Here is a 19,385-nt window from a genome sequence, read left to right as displayed (position 1 = left end):
GGTGACTCGTCACCCTTACTCTGGTGGTGCTTGCAGGATGGACTCCTGGTGCCATTTCCTGCTTGACTTCATCCCACAGCCTGCTGTGACCCAGCACAGGGTTTGACCCAGGGCCAGCTGCACACTCCTTTCTGCCTGTCTCAGGCCGTGTTGTCAGGCACCCGTGCCCTCCTGGGGGCCACAGTAGAAGGAACAAGGGATCCTCCACTGAAGGCATGGCAGATTGCTTGATTTGAAAGGCATGGTAGTTGACCATTTCCATGTGTGCTTCCTCAAATCATTTTTATTTTTCTTCAAGATTACTGTTTAGTACCAAGCATGGTAGCCTAGTGGCTAAAGTACTTGTATGTACCAGGATTTCATATGGGTGTTGGTTTATGTTTTGGCTGCTGGATTTCACATCCAGTTCCCTGCTTATGGCCTTGGGAAGCAGTGTAGGATGGCACAGAGCCTTGCAATGTTGCATCCATGTGGAGACCAGGAAAGAGTTTCAGGCTGCTGACTTTGGATTAGCTCAGCTTCGGCCATTGCAGCTAACGGAGGAGTGAACCAAGGGATGGAAGATTCTTTTCTCTCTCTCTCTGTCTCTCCTCCTCTCCATGTATCTCATTTGCCACTAAAAATTGGCTCTTCAGATTAGATCTGCTCCAGGCATTGTGGTCAATTGTGGAGTGAACCAGCAGACAGAAGACCTTATTCTCTGTCTCTCCCCCTCTGTCTATATCTGAGAAAAAGATCTTCTGTCCCCTGGTTCCCTCTCCAAGTGACCTCAATGAAAAAGAAAAGCCAGGAGCCTTTTTTTTTCTACTCCCCTGTTGGTGCAGTGTCCCAAGGCTTTGGTTCCTCCTCTTCTACTTTCCCAAGCCACAAGCAGGAATCTGGCAGGGAAGTGGAGCAGCCAGGAAACAAACTGGCACTCCTATGGAATCCCAGCTCATGCAAGGTGAAGATTTGGTCACTGACCCACTGTGCTGGGCCCAAATTATTTGCATTGAGTTTGTTTATTACAGGTTAGGGTGGAATGTGTGGAAGGCAGAACTCTCCGTAACATTTGATTTTCAAAAAATCATTTCCTTTAATTTGAAATCAAAAGTTACACAGAGAGACTAAGAGAGGGAGAGAGTCTTCCATCTTATGGTTCACTTCCTATTTAAATCAACACAATGGCTAGAGCTGGGCTGGTCCTAAGCCAGGAGCACATAGCTTCTTCCAGGTCCCCTGCATGGGTGCAGGGACCCAAGTCCTTGGGCCATGATGTGCTGCTTTCCCAAGTACCTTAGCAGGGAGCTGGATCATAAGTGGAGCATCCCATAGAACGCTGGTTCTGCAGATGGTGCCTTACACATTATGCCATAGTGCCAGCCACTGTATGTTCTTACTGAAATGAAATATTAGAGGATTGATAATGTATAAAGATATTTGTTCAGAGTTTAGGGTCAGAAAATGTTAACAGCATGGTGATAGCTTTTCCCAGAGTTCCTTTGGCTGCATCACTTAAGTACAATGAGAGCATAGTAGGAGAGTGTGTGTGAGCACGCGTACGCGTGTGTGTGTGTACTGTTCAAATGAAGAAACTGTGACACAGTCCTATTGACTTTTTGGGTCACACACCCTGATGGTAAATGATAACATAGCTTGTTTCTTGATTTTGTGCAAATTTATTTCAAGATGTATTTAAAGATTTGTATTTTTCATAAAACCGTAAGTTCTTGGTACTGAGAATTTTTTTAAGATTTAAAAAAATATTTAGGAAAGTCAGATTTACAGAAAGGAAGAAAGACAGAGACAAAAGTCTTCCATCTGCTAGTTGATTCTCCAAGTAGCTGCAAAGGCCAGAGTTGAAGTGATCCAGACCCAGGAGCCTTTTTCGTATCCCCCACACAAGTTCTGGTTCCCAAGGCTCTGGGCCATTTTCAACTGTTTTCCCAGGCCACAAGTATGGAGCTAGGTGGGAAGTGGGGCAGCTGGGACCTGAACCATGACCCAGATGGAATTTGGTGCATGCAGGACAAGTACTTGAGCCACTATGCTGCCGTGCTGGGCTTGGTAGTGAGAATTTTACTAAATTAGTCTTCCAACACTTGCATGTTTATGAAATACTAGTGTATGTCCAACATTCTGAACTTCAGATACAGGGTGGCTAGATAAAACCTGGCTATACCTGAGGTTTTCATTTTTTGTGCATTTGCTAACACTTAGTGCATGGTATGCAGAGGAGATGCCATTTCTGTATGTGGAATGGGGGAATGAACACTTTTCATTCTAGAGGTTTTTACTCTGTTTCTTTGGAGAAATATGGGCATGATACAGTTAACCTGAAACAAGCAAGCAAAAACAAAACAGGAAATGCAGAAAGAATACTGGGATTTCAAAAGCCTGTTTTTCTAGGTGGCAGCAGGCCACATGCTAGGGCCCAGTTGGGTAACTTCTTAAATAGTAGAAGTAATCCCTAAGACTTTGGCCCTTGCAATATATCTACTTTCCTTGGCTCGTGGTCAACAAAATAACATACATCGATACTTCAACAGTGATTATGAAAAAGATAATGATGAGTTCATCTTGCATTTTAAGTGCATGCATATGACACAGCGTTTGGATATTTATGCAAATAGATTTTATGAAAAACTGCATGAATTTCCATATTTTAAAAAGATGCCTTTGTTTAAAACTTGAGTTTTAAAAAGATTTATTTATTTTTATTGCAAAGTCAGATATATAGAGAGGAGGAGGTTAGACAGAGGGGAAGATCTTCCATCTGATGATTCATTCCCCAAGAAACTGCAATGGCTGGAGCTAAGCCGACCTAAAGCCAGGAGCGATTTCTTCTTCTGGGTCTCCCACATTTGTGCAGAATTCGAGGCTTTGGGCTGGTCCCACTGCTGCCAAGGTTAGAACCATCACCCATATAGGATCCTGGCATATTCAAGGCGAGGACTTCAGCTGCTAGGCCTCCATGCTGGGCCCTGAATTTTTAAATTTGTTTTTGTATTTGGAACACTAAAGGGAGGGATAAAGAAAGGGGTCTCCCATGTGCCAGTTCACTCCCCAAACCAAACAGCTGCAATGGCTGAAACAGGGCTGGTTCAACATCAAGATTCAGGAGCTTCTTCAGGACCTTCCACATGGGTGCAGGGCCCAAGCTCTTGGCCATTCCCCACTGCTTTCTCAGGCACATCAGCAGAGAGCTGCATCCGATGTGGACCATCCAGGACTTGAAGCAGTGCTCATATGGGAAGTGGGTGCCACAAGCAGATGGGAGCTCTATGTGGTGTGTCACAGTGCCTGTCCCTGGAAACACAAACAATAAAATAGATGATGTACCCATCTCTGTAAGGCCATAGCCAGACAGCTGGTTGGTGGGGAACATGAGATGGGTAGGGGATGGAGGGAAGCAACATGGGCCCTGGGAGACTCCAGCCCCTGATCCCAGTGTTAGTCCCTTACCTGGACCTGGAGTAGCAGTTATGGTGGAAGTGGGAGATGCATGGTGGGTGCAGGGTGAACAGAGCTGGCTCTGGGGTGGCAGTCTGGCCAGTGGCCTGAAACAGACACTGTGTCACTGGCCAAGTCTGCCTGTTCCTGGAGTACCAAGCAGGGCAGTGCGCAGCCTACACGTGAGGGTACATAGCCATTTCCCCAGTCTTCGGGTGAATGGCGTGGGTGCTCAGGGATTGTGAGCACCCACACAACAGGTCTTGGCCTAGAGCATGAAGCTGGGATTCAGCTAAGTCAGCCTGGCCCTGGAGTGGAGTGCAGGCTTCCTGGGAATGTGGAGTGCAGTGGGATGGGGGATTTATTGATGTTATTGAAGTGGCCTGGCCCTGGAGTGGGCATCTGGGGGTCGAGGGCAGAGGGGGCGCTGCCCAAACTGCCTTGGCTCTGTAATAGCAGCCACTACCACGGACTGGGCAGGCTAGAGTCCCAGGGTGGCCAGCGCAGCCAGCCTGTGCTTGCAGGAATGGGCATGGTGGGAGTGCTAGATTTGCGACTGGCACAGGGACTGCAGCAGGTGGGCCAATGGCCTGCTGGGTGTGCCGGGTGGCTGAGTGACTGTGCCTGGCCCTAGGGCAGCTACTGTGAGGCAGGTCAGGCTGGCTAGTTGTGTTGGGGGTGCCGGGTTTTGAGGCCCTGGTGATGCAGCAGACAGCATTGAGTGCTGGGGTGGTGGTGGTGCAGGCATGGTTGGCTGAGCACATCTGGACCTGGAGAGGCTGGCTGGTGGGTCTGGGTGTAGGGTTGCCATCCAAATTGGTCCGGTTCTGCAACAGCCAGGGGACAAGCAGGGCAGTTGTGCTCGGTGTGTGGGGATGCTGGGAGGGCCTGTGTGGCCCTGAAGCAGGTGGTGTAGGGAGGGAGATTGGGGCATGGGGAGTTGGCCTATCCCTGGAGTAGACTCATAGGGGGTTGGCGCTAGAGGCATTGGCAGGAGTGCTAGAGGCATGGTGGGCACAGGACAAGTGGGCTTGGAGCTTCAGAAAGAGTGTGGTGCCTGCAGGATGGAGTGCTTATACACTGCCCCAAGTGGCCTGTCCTGGCCTTGGAACAGTGGGCATGTTATCAGGTCTGATAGAGGCACAGAGTGCCAAGGGGGTGGGCAGTCCTGAGGAGTCTGGTGGTTCAGCGGCTGTCAGAGGATGCAGGTTGCTTGCTGAGCCAGGTTGGCCTTGAGCTGCTGATGGGGCAGATGGACAGGCGAGCTTCAGGCATGTTGAGGTTCACAGGATGATGGCAGAGCCTTCCAAACCCTGGAGTGTTTAACAAGCAGTCTAGGAGCTCGGGAAGTGCCATTTGGGCTCATCTGACCTGACATGCCAAGGCTGGTTGGTGGGGTTGGTGTGTTTTGTGGCATGTTATTCTGGCCAAGCCAGTCTGTCCCTGGAGTGGCAGGCAGAGCCACCAGGAGTAGCCTGAGCGAGGTGTGATAGGCGCAGTGGAAGCACAGGTTTTTCCTGTCCAGAAGACCTGTGTGAGCTGCAGCAACCAAGGCAGGACTTCTAGAGGCACTGTGGATCCAGGGAGAGTGAGGCTAGCCCTGAGGAACAAGATGGAGGGCAGGGGTGCAGGTTCCCTGGCAGAGCCAGCCTAGACCTGAAGCAGCCAACAATGCACCTGGGGGGAAGTGCTTTGTGTGTGTGGTTGGTCCACAGAGCTGTCTTATGCCTCAAGCAGTGAGCAGGGCTGCAGGGCCTGCATGTTAAAGGCTTGTGGATGCTGTTCCACCTGGCCTGGCCCTATAGCCACCAGCAGGTAGGCTGGGGGACACAGTGCGAACTACTTGAGCTGGTGTGGTCCCTAAGTGCCAAGCAGGATGGTGGGCAGGCATGCTTAATGAAAGGAGAGGCTGGCCTAGCCTGCCTGACCCTGGAGCAAGCAGAGGACGGTTGTGGACATGAAGGCGCTGGAGTAGTGTGTGAGGAGTCAGACTGGATCTCCTGGCCCCTTTAAACTGTGAGAACAGGGTCTTCCCCTATTTCCATGTCCTTCCTGTTCCCTTCCTCTGGGGAGGGAACACAGGGATAGAATCAGCATGTTAATCCTCCCTCACAGCTGTTGTCATGTCAAACGCAGTGAGATGTGGCTCACACTAACCTCATCTCTGGGTCACTGTCAAAGGAACTGCACTTCAGCTTTCAGCTTATCTCCAGGATGGTGTTGTGGGGTGCAAGCAAGATCACGCCAGACAAGTCTAGGATGTACTAAGGAATCTTTGTTAGCCACATTTGGTGATAACAGAGCCCACTAGAAATTAACAAATGCCAAGTGCATGTGGCAATCCAGTCTGAATGGAAAGCTTGAGAGGCAGAAATGGTCAATACCCAGAAGTCTGTCTGTTAATCTAAAGACCTATGTTCCAGCTTCCCCAGTAATATGTTATCCTAAGAGACATACAGTGAACAGCCTGGACAGACTTACAAGGCTGCAGACCTTCCCATTTCCCTGCCTTCTCTGCCCACATTCCATTACTGCTAGGCCTCACCTCTCCTGGAAGTTTGGAAAGTAAACACGTTAATAATACAAAACTTGCCCAAGGGCTATGGATGTGGGACACACCACTGGAAGGACAAGTAATCTGATGCGGTGGGGTGTTGTGGGGTGGGGGACTGAAGGCATGCAGCCTGTGGCTGACAGGGCAGGGTGGCCGGCAGGAGGGATCCAGCACTGAGGGAGAAGGATCACTGTCTGAGCCTGACTGGCTCTCGGCAACAGATGGTGGACAGTGTGACAGTGTGCTTGGGCTAGAGGTGCACTGGCACTGGCTCACCAAGCCTGGCCCTGGGCAAGTGGGGAAACAGAGGGAGCATGTTAGAGGCTCATCCTTCCCCCAGCACAATTTGGCCCTGAAGTGGACGACTACAGTGCTATGGGAGCAGGGACACTGACCAGGACAACTTGGCTCTGAAGTAGATGGTGGGAGGACAGTGGGTGTAGAGTGCACCGGCTGCTCCTGCCTGGGCCTGGAAAAAGCTGCCAGTGGGTGCCTTTGGTCCTTGGCTTGTTGTTGTGACCCTTGTCCCTGGAGCACAACAGTGTGTGTGCGGGGCACACATGGGGGTACCAGCTAAGCCTTCTTGACCCAGGATTGGACAGCGGGCAGGATGTAGTTGCTGTTCAAGCACACATGGTCCTGGAGCTCCTGACAGGTGGGTTGCAGCTGATGGGGTTGTGTTCTTGGCCTGGTTTTGCAGTGGCAATCAGGGTAGCATGGCCCTGGAAGAGACAGTGGATGGTGGGTAGTGTGGGGACTTACAGGATGTGGTCTGAGTGAGCAGATGGCACAGTGGGAGGACTGGGAAGCATGGCATGCTGTCTCTGATATGGCCCAGGCAAAGGCCCAGAGTTGGGGTGCGGGGTGTATGATGCTAGCTGAACCTGCCTAACCCTGGAGCATACAGTGAGTGGGGATGTGAGGCCTGGAAGCTAAGGGTGCTGTGCAGGATGCACTGGCCTGGGTGGCTTGCATGACATGACCCTAGAGTGCATGGTGTGCATGCTGGGTCCCGTGAAGCAACCTCTGAATAGGCCTAGCCCTAGAACCTCAGGAGGGGGCTGTGGTTCGAGACACGAGAAGGCAGGTAAGCCTTGTATAAGTTTCTAAAACCCAGGAGGAAACACAGAACATGTCACATAAATCAGCCCAGTAGGTGGGGTCCATTTATAGTCTTAAGCTTGTGCTACATTTAGTGAAAACCAGCCACTGTGGCAATGCATTAGCAAAATTAACAAATAATAGGGGTCTGGAACGATGGCTCAGTGACTAATCCTTGGCTTGTATGTGTGCTGGGATCCTGCATTGTTGCCTGTTCATACCAGCAGCTCCACTTCCCATCCAGCTCCCTGCTTGTGGCCTGGGAAAGCAGTCGAGGATGGTACCAAGCCTTGGGACCCTGCACACACATGCAATACCTGGATGACGATTTTGACATCAGATCTACACGGTCCTGGCTGTTGTAGCCACTTGTGAAGGGAACCAACAGATGGATGCAAGATTTTTTCTTGTCTCTCCTTCTCTATGTAAATCTGTCTTTCAAATAAATACATAAATAAGTAAATATCAAATAAAACTAGTAAGTCATTAAGAAAGAAATACCTTGGAATTAATAAATTTCTGCGATATAAACATCATCCTTCATAAAACTTGTAATCATTTACAAGATAATGAGAGGATTTTCTGAAATACTTAGGAGTGAGATGTATGAAAATAGGTGCCGGGTAATAGCCTAAAGGCCTAAAGGCCTTGCCTTGTGTGTGTTGGGATTGCATTTGAGCACCAGTTCTAATCCCAGCAGCCCTGCTTCCCATCCAGTTCCCTGCTTGTGGGCTGCAAGAGCTGTTGAAGCCTTGGTGTCCTATACCTCTATGGGAGACCTGGAGGAGGCTCTGGGCTCCTGGCTTCAGACTTGTGCAGCACCAGCCTTTGTGGCTGCTTGGGGAGTGAATCAGCAGGTGGAAAATCTTCTTCTGTCTCTCCTCCTCTCTGTATATCTGACTTTCCAACATTTTTAAAACATCCCTAAATCAAATGTTTTAAAACAGAAACCAAAAGTCATAAGTTGTGGAAACTAAGTTACAAAAATACATAACATAACGTAACATATCATAATATAACATAAGAAATATGTATTACATATGTCACTGCAGGTTTTCTTTTGCTCGATTGAATCAGGACAAGCCCTCTTCTCACTATGTCTCTTATACATTGCTGTGAATGTGTAATCAGAAAATTAAACACAGAAAGGAAATTAGAGCAGAATGGTCATGTTTTAAGCCACAATACTATCAATGTGCACTAACGGGCCTTTTGTTGGAAAATCGAACTTAAAATGATGAGAGAATCAAGCTAGATTTCTGGACAGGAGATCAATATATACAATCAAGTTACTATGTACTAATAAGAAACAGATAAGGAACACTATGAAAACAAAAAATACAGACCAGAAACTGAACAACAGTCAGAGAAATGAGATTGAAAAGATTAATTTATATCATATTTTCAAATATTCTTCAGTTATATATATTTCTTAAAAATTTACTTATTTTCATTGCAAAGTAAGATATACAGAGTGGAGGAGAGACAGAGAGGAAGTTGTTCTGTCCATTGATTCACTGCCCAAGTGATCACATCAACGGGAGCTGCGCCGATCCAAAGCCAGAATCCAGGGAAATCCTCCAGATCCCAAGGCTTTGGGCTGTGCTCAAATTGCTTTCCCATGGCACAAGAAGGGAGCAGGATGGGCAGGCAGGATGCGCCGGGATTAGAACTGAAACCCATACAGGATCCTGCTGTGTTCAAGGAAAGGACTTTAGTTTCCAGGGCACCTCGCCGGGCACAGATCTGCATTTAAAAAATGAACTGCTGGGTAAAAAAGCCAATGTGAAGAAAAGTCCCAGAAACTATGGAATATTCAGTGAGGTGTATCTGAAGTGGACTGATGTGAGAGGCGACAGCGGCCCCTGCTGTTGGAAGGCTCAAACTGCAAGAGAGGAGGCCCCTTCCAGCCTGAGGTGAAGCCCCGCCCCTCACTCCCCCTCCCTCCAGAATCCTAACTGTCTTGCTTTGTGATTGTGATTGGCTGCGCATTGTGACGTCATGCATAGTTGTGAGAGCGGTCCAATCAGGGGTGCCCAGGAAGCCCTGTGAAACTAGGCGGGAGGCTGTTGTGGGCGCTGCCATAGCTGCGTTGCTGGTTGTGCTGGTGGAGAGGTGCAGGTGGCTGAGCCAGTGCGTCTCTGTGAGCTCCCTCCTTCCCCGCAGGAGCCTCTGCAGGACCCCCGACTCGTGAGAAGCTGGGAAGGGTGAGTGTGTGAGAGCATCTCCTGAGGCCCCGGGGCGGGTGGGCGGGGGCCAGGAGGGGGCCCTTGGGGTCCTCACTCTGCAGCACTGACCTTGAACACTAGGGCTCCCAGTTGAACCCATTGTGCAGTGAGGAGGGGAGAGTGCCTGGGACAGTGCGACCTTCATGTTGGGCAGGATTTATTTTTTATTTTGCCCTTATTTTCCTGATTTGAGCCAAAGCGTCTCGAGCCCCCAGCTCAGTCCTCAGTGAAGCTCCTCCTAAGGGTCTGGGGCAGTTTTCTTGTTGCTGACACCAGAGCAGCACAGACTCCAGCAGTTAGAACAAACAGCCTTGTTTTCCTCCAAGTTTTGCTGCAAGGTTGAGGGGCAGCATGTGGTGCTGGCGCTGTGCTTGGCAGAGGCCTGGGGTGGCACAGCGACCTTGTAGACAAGCCAAGGGAGTGCACGGGGACTCACGCAAAGGGGCTTCTCTAGAAGGACCTGCTGAAGGAGCTGTGATGGCAGCACTACTGATTTATCCTGATGGCTTCTGGTATGTTGTCACCCATTCCCTTAAGTTCTCACAATTGGGATTAAATGTCCCCATGAGTTGTAGAGGGAATAAGTCAGGTTCAGCAGAGAGCATTAAGGCAGGGAATAAATCTGTGAATGTCCAGAACTCTTGTCTCAATGCCAAGTGCTGCTCTGCGTCCTGAAAAATCACAACAGGAGTCACTATTTCCTCCAAGATACAATTCAGTAAGTTGTCTTTTTTTTTCTATCTCACAGAATAAGTATTAGCTCTTATTTTTTTTTTGCGAGATGGATTTATTTTATTAATATGTATTTAAATAGCTGAGTGACAGAAATAAATATTTCCCACGGATTCCCTTCCCAAATGTCTGCTGACAGCCAGGACTTGAACAATTTTTTTTTTTTTTTTTTTTTTTTTTTTAGCATTAGCTCTTTAGAAGAACTGTTTGCTGTGAACAGCAGGCATGGGAGAAAAGCAGTGAATGCCCACCTGACACAGCACAGGAAGGCATCATTGCCCTGTGTGGGTGTGTGTGACAGTGGTTAAGATGACATTGGGACTCCTGTGTCTCCATCAGAATGCCTGGGTTTCAGTTCTGTGCAAATGCAGTGTGCAGCTACTGCCCAGGCTGGGAGGCAGCAGACAGTGGCTTGGGTAGCAGTGTGTACAACCTGACTTATTTTGGGTCTTGTGGCTGTGGCAGGCATGTGGGAAGTGAGAGAGTGGATGAAAAATTCTGCCCAGTAAATAAGAAAAAAACTTAATGAAGCTGTTAGAAACTCCTCAACTTTTTTTTTTTTTAAGATTTTATTATTATTGGAAAGCCTGATGTACAGAGAGGAGGAGAGACAGAGAGGAAGATCTTGCATCCAATGGTTCAATCCCCAAGTGAGCCGCAACAGGCCGGTGCTGAGCTGATCCGATGCGGGGAACCTGGAACCTCCTCTGGGTCTCCCACGCGGGTGCAGGGTCCCAAAGCTTTGGGCCATCCTTAACTGCTTTCCCAGGACACAAGCAGGGAGCTGGATGGGAAGTGGAGCTGCTGGGTTTACAACCGGCACCCATATGGGATCCCGAGGCATTCAAGGCGACGACTTAAGCCGCTAGGCCACATCACCAGGCCCACTCCTCAACTTTTGATCCCTCATTCAAACAATTACGTGGTCCTCCCTACACTTATTTTCTGTGTCTGAGTTTCAAAACGGTTTGTAACAAACAAAATGGCTATGTTATCCTCTTTCTCACTTATTCCCCCTGAAAGATAGCAGTAGATTGGGAGTTATCATTCAGAGTGGCAGCTGATGCCCTAAAACTGGAGAGCGTCTATAGTGGTCCATCTGTTTTATATAGTTAACCGCTTGGAACATTAATATATTCTTTACCCATCCTGAGCTCCATCCCTTGGTGACATAATAATATAATCTAAAGAAATGATTGATGTACCCTGGGTTCTCTCAGCCTTGGCTAGCTAAGGAGTAAAACCTTGGCAAAGGCCCAGGTACATCCTAGGGTAGTGAGCTTGGGATACACAGCAGTTTCATTTTGCAGCCACAAGTTGGTTTAGTCAGAGGATAATTTGTACCAAGAAAGAATCTTTGTGAAGGTGAAAATTTGGTGGCCTACACACTTCTCAATTTGTGAGCGTATTTGTGACTGGTTTCATAAGTTATTTCTGGGAATATTTGCGGTGGTCTAATTCTGGTGGCAGAAAGGGTAATAAAAAAATGTGAGTGTATTTGATTTGTTTACTAAAAAGTTAGTATCATTTGTGCTCAATGTCTGGAATAAGAGTCTTTTCAAAAATATCATTTTATTATTATTTTGTTTTGGAAAGCAGATACACAGAGAGGAGAGACAGAGATGAAGATTTTCTGTTCATTGATTCACTCCTGAAGGGACTGCAAAGGCCTGAGCTGCGCCAATGCAAAGCCAGGAGCCCAGAGCCTCTTCTGGGTCTCCCACATAGGTGCAGGTTCCCAAGGCTTTGGTCTGTCCTCCACTGCTTCCCCAGGCCACAGGCAGAGAGTTGAATTGGAAAGGAGGGTCATTGGGATTAAAACCGGCACCTACATGGGATCCCGGCCCATGCAGGAGTAGGATTTTAGCTGCTAGGATACTGCGCTGGACCCCCTACATAACTTCTTAAAGGGGACAAAAGATCCAAAAGAGCTGACACCTGCTGTTCACTAACATTAACCTGCATCTGTGTATAGAGATAGAGCATTGACCCTGAGGCCTGTATTAATTGCAGATGATGAAATAACTGAATTGTTCTGTAATGAGTCGTTGGTGGCAAATTGGTATTAAGCAAACATAACACATCTGGTATTAAAAAAAAAATCACAGAGGCCACAGCCTTCACTTAATCTTAAATGTGTGGTTGCAGCAGAGAGCTAAATGTTGGAGGAGACACTGCAGGCTGTGAGGAGTTCCCAGGTCCACACTGTCACATTTCTGGCTGCTTAGAATTCTCAGTCAATTCAGTGAGCCCCCTTGTGCACTGTGTCCTCAGTGAGAGTGATCCCCTATGCCTGGGAAGGTGGGGAATCTGCTGAGTGTGGGTCTCCCTGTGAAGTGTAAGCAGGGTGCTTCCCAGAGCTCATTCTCTGTCATGTCCTGGTGCTTTGATTTCCAGTTTGCTCACTTAGGCAGGGATGCAGGCCTGTCTGCTGAGCCACTGTGAGCTGCATCTGAGGCCAGCCTGTCCCGCATGCCACTGCAGGCTCATCAGGTTCTGACAGTGTCCCCAACAACCCTAACCCGCATGCCAGCCCATCCAGGCCCAGCTGGGCTATGCTGCCCCACAGTGAGTCTCTAGCATGCCCCCTCCCACAAGCCCACTGCACCAGGGCCAGATGATCTCAGCCAGCACGCTATGTGCTCACAGCCACCCTCGCCTGCTCCAAGACAGCTCTGCCGGTGTCCCCTGAGCCACATCTCAGCCCACCCTGTCACCCTGCAGGCTGCTCTAAGGCTAGGTCATTTTTGCCACAGCAACCTGCCCCACAGCAGGTATACTCTGCCAACCTGCTGGCACTGGATCCAGGCCCAGGCTGTTAGGCTGCGCCCATCCCCTGCCTATATTCCCAATGAACCTGTAGTACACCCACCCAGTCCACAGCTTTATGGCCAGGCCAATTCGGCCATCTATTTCTTCAGACAGCCTCTTGCCCACCAGCCACTATCACACTTGGTAGCCTCGGTTGGTTCTGCCTCCCCTGCACCCCCACCCCACCCGACACAATGACCTGTTGTCCAGGGTGGAGCCAGGCCTCCTGGGCCAGCGTACATGGACCCCAGTCTTCATGCACCACACTCTGCCTGCATTCCAATGCCAGACCACCCCACTCAGCACCTACACTTCCCCTAGCACTCATGCCTTGCTCCCTGCTGCAGGGACAGGCTTGCTTGGAGAGAGACACCTTATCTCTAACCCACCAGACCCTCCTTGCCGCAGGTATCTCAAGAGCAGGTAGAATCAGCTAGTGCTTGCCATGTGTCTTGCACCTCTAACACGCCCCAGGATGGCCACTCCATTGCCTGGCCAGCTTGCATGGTGCCCTTGCTCTCTTTACCCGCTTGTCACTTGCTCCAGAGCCAAAAGGGCCAGTCTGATGACCCCCCTACACCTCTAGGCCTTGAAGTGCTCCAGGGCCAGGCCCACTCTTCCCAAGACCCCAGCACACCTGCCCACCTGCTCCACTTGCTGCTATAAAACCAGGTGGGTTCTGCCAGTCATATTGTATCCCCAACAGGCTGCTTGCCCACCTGCCACTCCAGGGCAAGGTTGACTTGACCTGCCAGGTAGCCCATAGACCACTGGTGCACATTTAGCTAGTATCCCCTGTGCCCCCAGCCTGACATATTTGTACTCCATTTACAACCCTGCTCCCCTTAACCCCACCCATCTTTCCTAGCTTGCCTGTAACCACTCCAGGATCAGGTGGGCTCAACTGGTGCTCCATGCACATCTAACCCTCCCTCACCATTGCCCCCTACTGCTGATCTAGGGCCAGGCCTGTTCAGACAGCACTTCACAGCCTGAGCATGCACTCCATCTGCTCCAGGGCCACATCACCCAAGCCACCTAGGCCAGTCCACCCCTCAACCCTTGCTCACAGGTCTCTCAGCACCACATGCTGCTTGGTTGGTATTCACATGTGCACCCAGTACACACATGGTGCATTCCAGAGCCAGTGACTCATGGCAGTAAGGGTTGCCGGGATTAGAACTGGCGCCCACATGGGAACCCGGGGTGTTCAAGGCCAGGACTATGGCCGCTAGGCCATGCCACCGGGCCCCTCCTATTGCATTTTGATTCCTTTGAATCCAAGTGTTTTCTTAACTGACAGACTCTACTAAATATACATATATATGTAGAGAGGTTGAGAGAGAATGTGTGTGTGTGTGTGTGTAGCAGGAGAATATTAGTGACATCATAAATTTTATTTTATTTTTATTGTAGAGTCAGATCTACAGAGAGAAGGAGAGAGATAAATATCTTCCATCCACGGGTTCACTCCGCAAGTGGCAAGCACAGCCAAAGCTGAGCTGATCTGAAGCCAGGAGCCAGGAGCCAGCAGCCTGCTCCAGATCTCCCACATGGGTGCAGAGTTTCAAGGCTTTTACCCCCAAACTACTGCTTTCTCAGGCCACAAGCAGGAAGCTGGAATGTAAGTGGAGCTGCTCACACACAAACTGGCACCCATAATGGATCGCTGGCATGCCAGGCTAGGATTTAGCCACTAGGCTATTGTACTGGATTCAATTATGTTACTTTGATTCAGGGTCTTTACTGTCAATCAGTTTGATGTTTATTCCACCATTAAGATTCTCTGGAATATTTACATATCATTTGATCATTTTCTATTTTTTTTTTTAAAGATTTATTCATTTTATTACAGCCAGATATACACAGAGGAGGAGAGACAGAGAGGAAGATCCTCCGTCCGATGATTCAGTCCCCAAGTGAGCCACAACGGGCCGATGTGCGCTGATCCGATGCTGGGAACCTGGAACCTCTTCCGGGTCTCCCACGCGGGTGCAGTGTCCCAAAGTTTTGGGCTGTCCTCAACTGCTTTCCCAGGCCACAAGCAAGGAGCTGGATGGGAAGTGGAGCTGCTGGGATTAGAACCGGCGCCCATATGGGATCCCGGGGCTTTCAAGGCGAGGACCTTAGTCGCTAGGCCACGTCGCCGGGCCCAATAATTTGATCATTTTCTTAACTGACTAAAATATTTTGCAACCAATCTCTCTTTGTTGATTATGTTAATGGCCTTAACACTTCGCTGTAATACCCCTAAGTTTCTGAAACATTTGATAAACCATCTGATGGAAGATCTCTTTCCCTGTGTTACAATGCCTTTCAAATCAATCAATCTGCCATGCCTTCAGTGGAGGGTCCCTTGTTCCCTGTACTGTGACCTCCAGGAAGGTGCAGGTGCCCACCATCATGGCCTGAGACAGGCAGAGAGGAGTGTGCAGCTGGCCCTGTGTCAAACCCTGTGCTGGGTCACAGCAGGCTGTGGGATGAAGTCACACAGGAAATGGCACCAGGAGTCCATCTTGCAAGCACCAGCAGGGTGGTGAGTCTCCGCATCCAGCCACACACGAACAGCAAAGACAGGGGCCACAGAGCAAAAACAGAGGAAACTACCCACTGGGAACCTACACGCATCTCTGGAAGACCATAGCCCAGACAGCTAGTTTGTGGGGAACAGGAGAGAGGTAGTAAATGGAGGGAAGCAACATGGGCCAAGGAAGATGCCAGCCCCTGATCCCAGAGTTAGTCCCTTACCTGGACCTGCAGTAGCAGTTATGGTGGAAGTGGGAGATGCATGGTGGGCGCAGGGTGAACAGAGCTGCCTCTGAAGTGGCAGTCAGGAGAGTCCCCTGAAGATGGCTCTGTGTCACTGGCCAAGTCTGCCTGGTCCTGGAGTACCAAGCAGGGCAGTGGGCAGGCTACATGTTAGAGGACCATAGCCATGTCCCCAGGCTTGGGGTGGGTGCTCAGGGCTTGTGAAGCAGCCACAGAACAGGTGTGGCCTAGAGCAGGAAGCTGGGATTCAGCTAAGTCAGCCTGGCTCTGGAGTGGCTTGAAGGCTTGCTCAGAATGTGGGTTGGAGTGGAGTGGGGGGTTTATTGATGTTAGTGATGTGGCCTGGCCCTGGAGTGGAAATCTGGGGGTTGAAGGCAGAGGGGGCGCTGCCCAAACTGCCTTGGCTCTGTAACAGCAGCCACTGCCACGGGCTGGGCAGGCTAGAGCCCTAGGGTTGCCAGTGCATCCAGATTGTCTTTATATTAATAGGCAGAGTGGGATTGCTAGCTTTGCTACTGGCACAGTGAAAGCAGGAGGTGGGCCAATGGCCTGCTGGGTGTGCCGGGTGGCTGAGTGACTGTGCCTGGCCCTGGGGCAGCTGCTGTGAGGCAGGTCAGGCTGGCTAGTTGTGTTGGGGATGCCGGGTTTTGAGGCCCTGGTGATACAGCAGACAGCATTGAGTGCTGGGGTGGCGGTGGTGCAGGCATGACTGGCTGAGCACACCTGGACCTGGAGAGGCTGGCTGGTGGGTCTGGGCGTAGGGTTGCCATCCAAGTTGGTCCGGTTCTGCAACAGCCAGGGGACAAGCAGGACAGTTATGCTGGGTGTGTGGGGATGCTGGAAGGGCCTGTGTGGTCCTGAAGAGCAGGTGGTGTAGGGAGGGAGGGACATCAGGGGCATGGGAGAGTTGGTGTGAGCCTGGAGTAGTCTTGCAGGGCGTTGGCACTAGAGGCACTGGCAGGAGTGCTAGAGGCATGGTGGGCACAGGACAAGTGGGCTTGGAGCTTCAGAAAGAGTGTGGTGCCTGCAGGATGGAGTGCTTGTACACTGGCCCAAGTGGCCTCTCCTGGCCTTGGAACAGTGGGCATGTTATCAGGGCTGATAGTCAGAGGCGCAGAGTACCAGTGTGTCAGCACTGAGCAGTCCCAACCAGTCCTGAGGAGTCTGGTGGGTCAGCGGCTGTCAGAGAGAGCAGGTTATTGGCTGAGCCAGGCTGGCCTTGAGCTGCTGATGGGGCAGATGGACAGGCTTGCTACATGCATGTTGGGGTTGATGGGATGGTAGCAGAGCCTTCCAAACCCTGGAGGGTTTGACAAGCAGGCTGGGAGCTCGGGAAGTGCCATCTGGGCCCATCTGACCTGGCATGCCACAGCTGGTTAGTGGGGTGGCTGCGTTTTGTGGCATGTTATTCTGGCCAAGCCATTCTGTCCCTGGAGTGGCAGGCAGAGCCACCAGGAGTAGCCTGAGCGAGGCATGATAGGCGAGGTGGAAGCACAGGTTTTTCCTGCCCAGAAGACCTGTGTGTGCTGCAGCAACCAAGGCAGGAATTCTAGAGGCACTGTGGGTCCAGGGAGAGTGAGGCTAGACCTGAGGATCAAGGTGGATGGCAGAGGTGGCAGGGTCTGTGGTAGAGCCAGCCTAGAACTAATGTGGCAAACAGGGCAGCTGGTGGACTGCTTGGTGTGTGTGGTTGGTCCACAGAACTGGCCTAGGCTTCAAGCAGTGAGCAGGGCTGGAGGGCCTGCATGTTAAAGGCTTGTGGATGGTTTTCCACCTGGCCCTATAGCCACGAACAGGTAGGCGGGGGGACATGGTGGGCATCACGTGAGCTGGTGTGGTCCCTAAGTGTCAAGCGGGATGGTGGGCAGGCATGCTTAATGAAAGGAGATGCTGGCCTAGCCTGCCTGACCCTGGAGCAAGCAGAAGGCAGTTGTGGACATGAAGGCGCTGGAGTAGTGTGTGAGGAGTCAGACTGGATCTCCTGGCCCCTTTAAACTGTGAGAACAGGGTCTTCCCCTATTTCCATGTCCTTCCTGTTCCCTTCCTCTGGGGAGGGAACACAGGGATAGAATCAGCATGTTAATCCTCCCTCACAGCTGTTGTCATTGTCAAACGCAGTGAGATGTGGCTCACACTAACCTCATCTCTGGGTCACTGTCAAAGGAACTGCACTTCAGCTTTCAGCTTATCTCCAGGATGGTGTTGTGGGGTGCAAGCAAGATCATGCCGGGCATGTCTCAGGTTTATTAAGGAGTCTTTGTTAACCAAGTTTGGTGATAACAGGGCCCACTAGAAATTAACAAATGCCAAGTCCATGTGGCAATACACTCTGAATGGAAAACCCTGAGAGGCAGAAATGGTCAATACTCAGATGTCTGTCTGTTAATCTAAAGACCTATGTCCCAGCTTCCCCAGCAATATAAGTTATCCTAAAGAGATATACAGCGAACAGCCAGATCAGACTTACAAGGCTGCAGACATCAACATAACTCTGGAAAGTAAACACGTTAGTAATACAAAGTATCTTAGAAGTAACATCTTCACTGTTATGTTCAAACAGTGAATAGAAAGTGAGGAACACAGACACACAGCAGCCATGCACAGGGGTTACCTGTCCTCAGACAGGTTCTGGGAGGCCTAGAGTCAGAGTTTTGGAGCCACGGAAGCACATGACCAAGAGAGTGAGCCCCTCCCAATAAGGAGCCTTTATTGGGGTTTGTGAGGGGAGTGGTTACACAGCAATGCAATACCTCCCCCTCTCAGGTTCCAGGTGATGATGGTGAGTGTCCCAGGTGGGCAGAAGGGAAAGCCTAGATGGAGTGGGGGCTGTGTCTTTCAAGCTGGTGACCCTGAACTGGCTGTCTACCCTAGCCACAAGAAAGAAGCCACAAGTCTGACCCTCTTTTTTCTGGGCAAGGTGGTAGACATTACTGCCCATTGCGAATAAGTTTTTTTCTCTCCTCCGGGGTGATTCATGTGAAACCCTCCCTGAGACAGTGCATAAAAGACACTGTTTCTACCATTTTCTATGGTCTTTCCTCCCTTTGACCCCATCCTGCCACTAGGGCAGCAACTATTTTCCTTCCTCTTATTAAATAAATCCTGCTTTGCAAACTAGAGTTGTCTGTATGAAAATTGTGTCTTGTGAGACAAGAACAAGGTTCTTGCTGCTTGTTATGCTTCAAATGCCTTGCAACTCTAGCCCACCTTGCCCTGGGCCAGCAGGAAGTCCTCATGGGCAGACAGGCTAGAGTTGAATGTTGGGGCTGCCCAGCTGGCCTGGCTTGGAGGAGCTTGCAGAAAGGCTATGGATGTGGGACACACCACTGGAAGGACAAGTAATCTGATGCAGTGGGCATGTTGTGGGGTGGGGGACTCAAGGCATGCAGGGTGGCCGACAGGGCAGGGTGGCTGGCAGAAGGGACCCAGCACTGAGGGAACAGGAACACTGACTGAGCCCAACTGGCTCTCAGCAACAGATGGTGGACAGTGTGACAATGCGATTGGGCTAGAGGTGCACTGGCACTGGCTCACCATGCCTGGCCCTGGATGGGCAAATGGGGAGACAGAGGGAGCGTGTTAGAGGCTCACCCTTCCCCCAGCAAAATTTGGTCCTGAAGTGGACGACTACAGTGCTGTGGGAGCAGGGACACTGGCCAGGACAACTTGGCTCTGAAGTAGATGGTGGGGGGGAGAGCAGGTGTAGAGTACACTGGCCCTGTAAAAACTGCCAGTGGACAACTCGGGTCCTTGGCTTG

At 50.5% G+C, this 19,385-nt stretch overlaps 1 protein-coding gene across 1 annotated transcript in view; it reads left to right on the top strand.

Annotated features, from left to right (window-relative positions):
• Window positions 1-9,250: 9,250 nt before the first annotated feature.
• LOC131481127 (zinc finger protein 570-like) overlaps window positions 9,251-19,385 on the top strand; it is a gene marked incomplete at its 3' end in the record, with an annotated part of 533,548 nt that continues 523,413 nt past the window's right edge. Inside the window, exon 1 of the mRNA XM_058668426.1 lies at window positions 9,251-9,294. The remainder of the gene's footprint in view (window positions 9,295-19,385) is intronic.

Source organism: Ochotona princeps, chromosome 9, assembly GCF_030435755.1.
Source record: "Ochotona princeps isolate mOchPri1 chromosome 9, mOchPri1.hap1, whole genome shotgun sequence".
Classification (NCBI taxonomy): Eukaryota; Metazoa; Chordata; class Mammalia; order Lagomorpha; family Ochotonidae; genus Ochotona; species Ochotona princeps.
The sequence above is the reverse complement of the archived record's forward strand: the minus strand, read 5'-3'. Positions and strand labels throughout refer to the sequence as shown.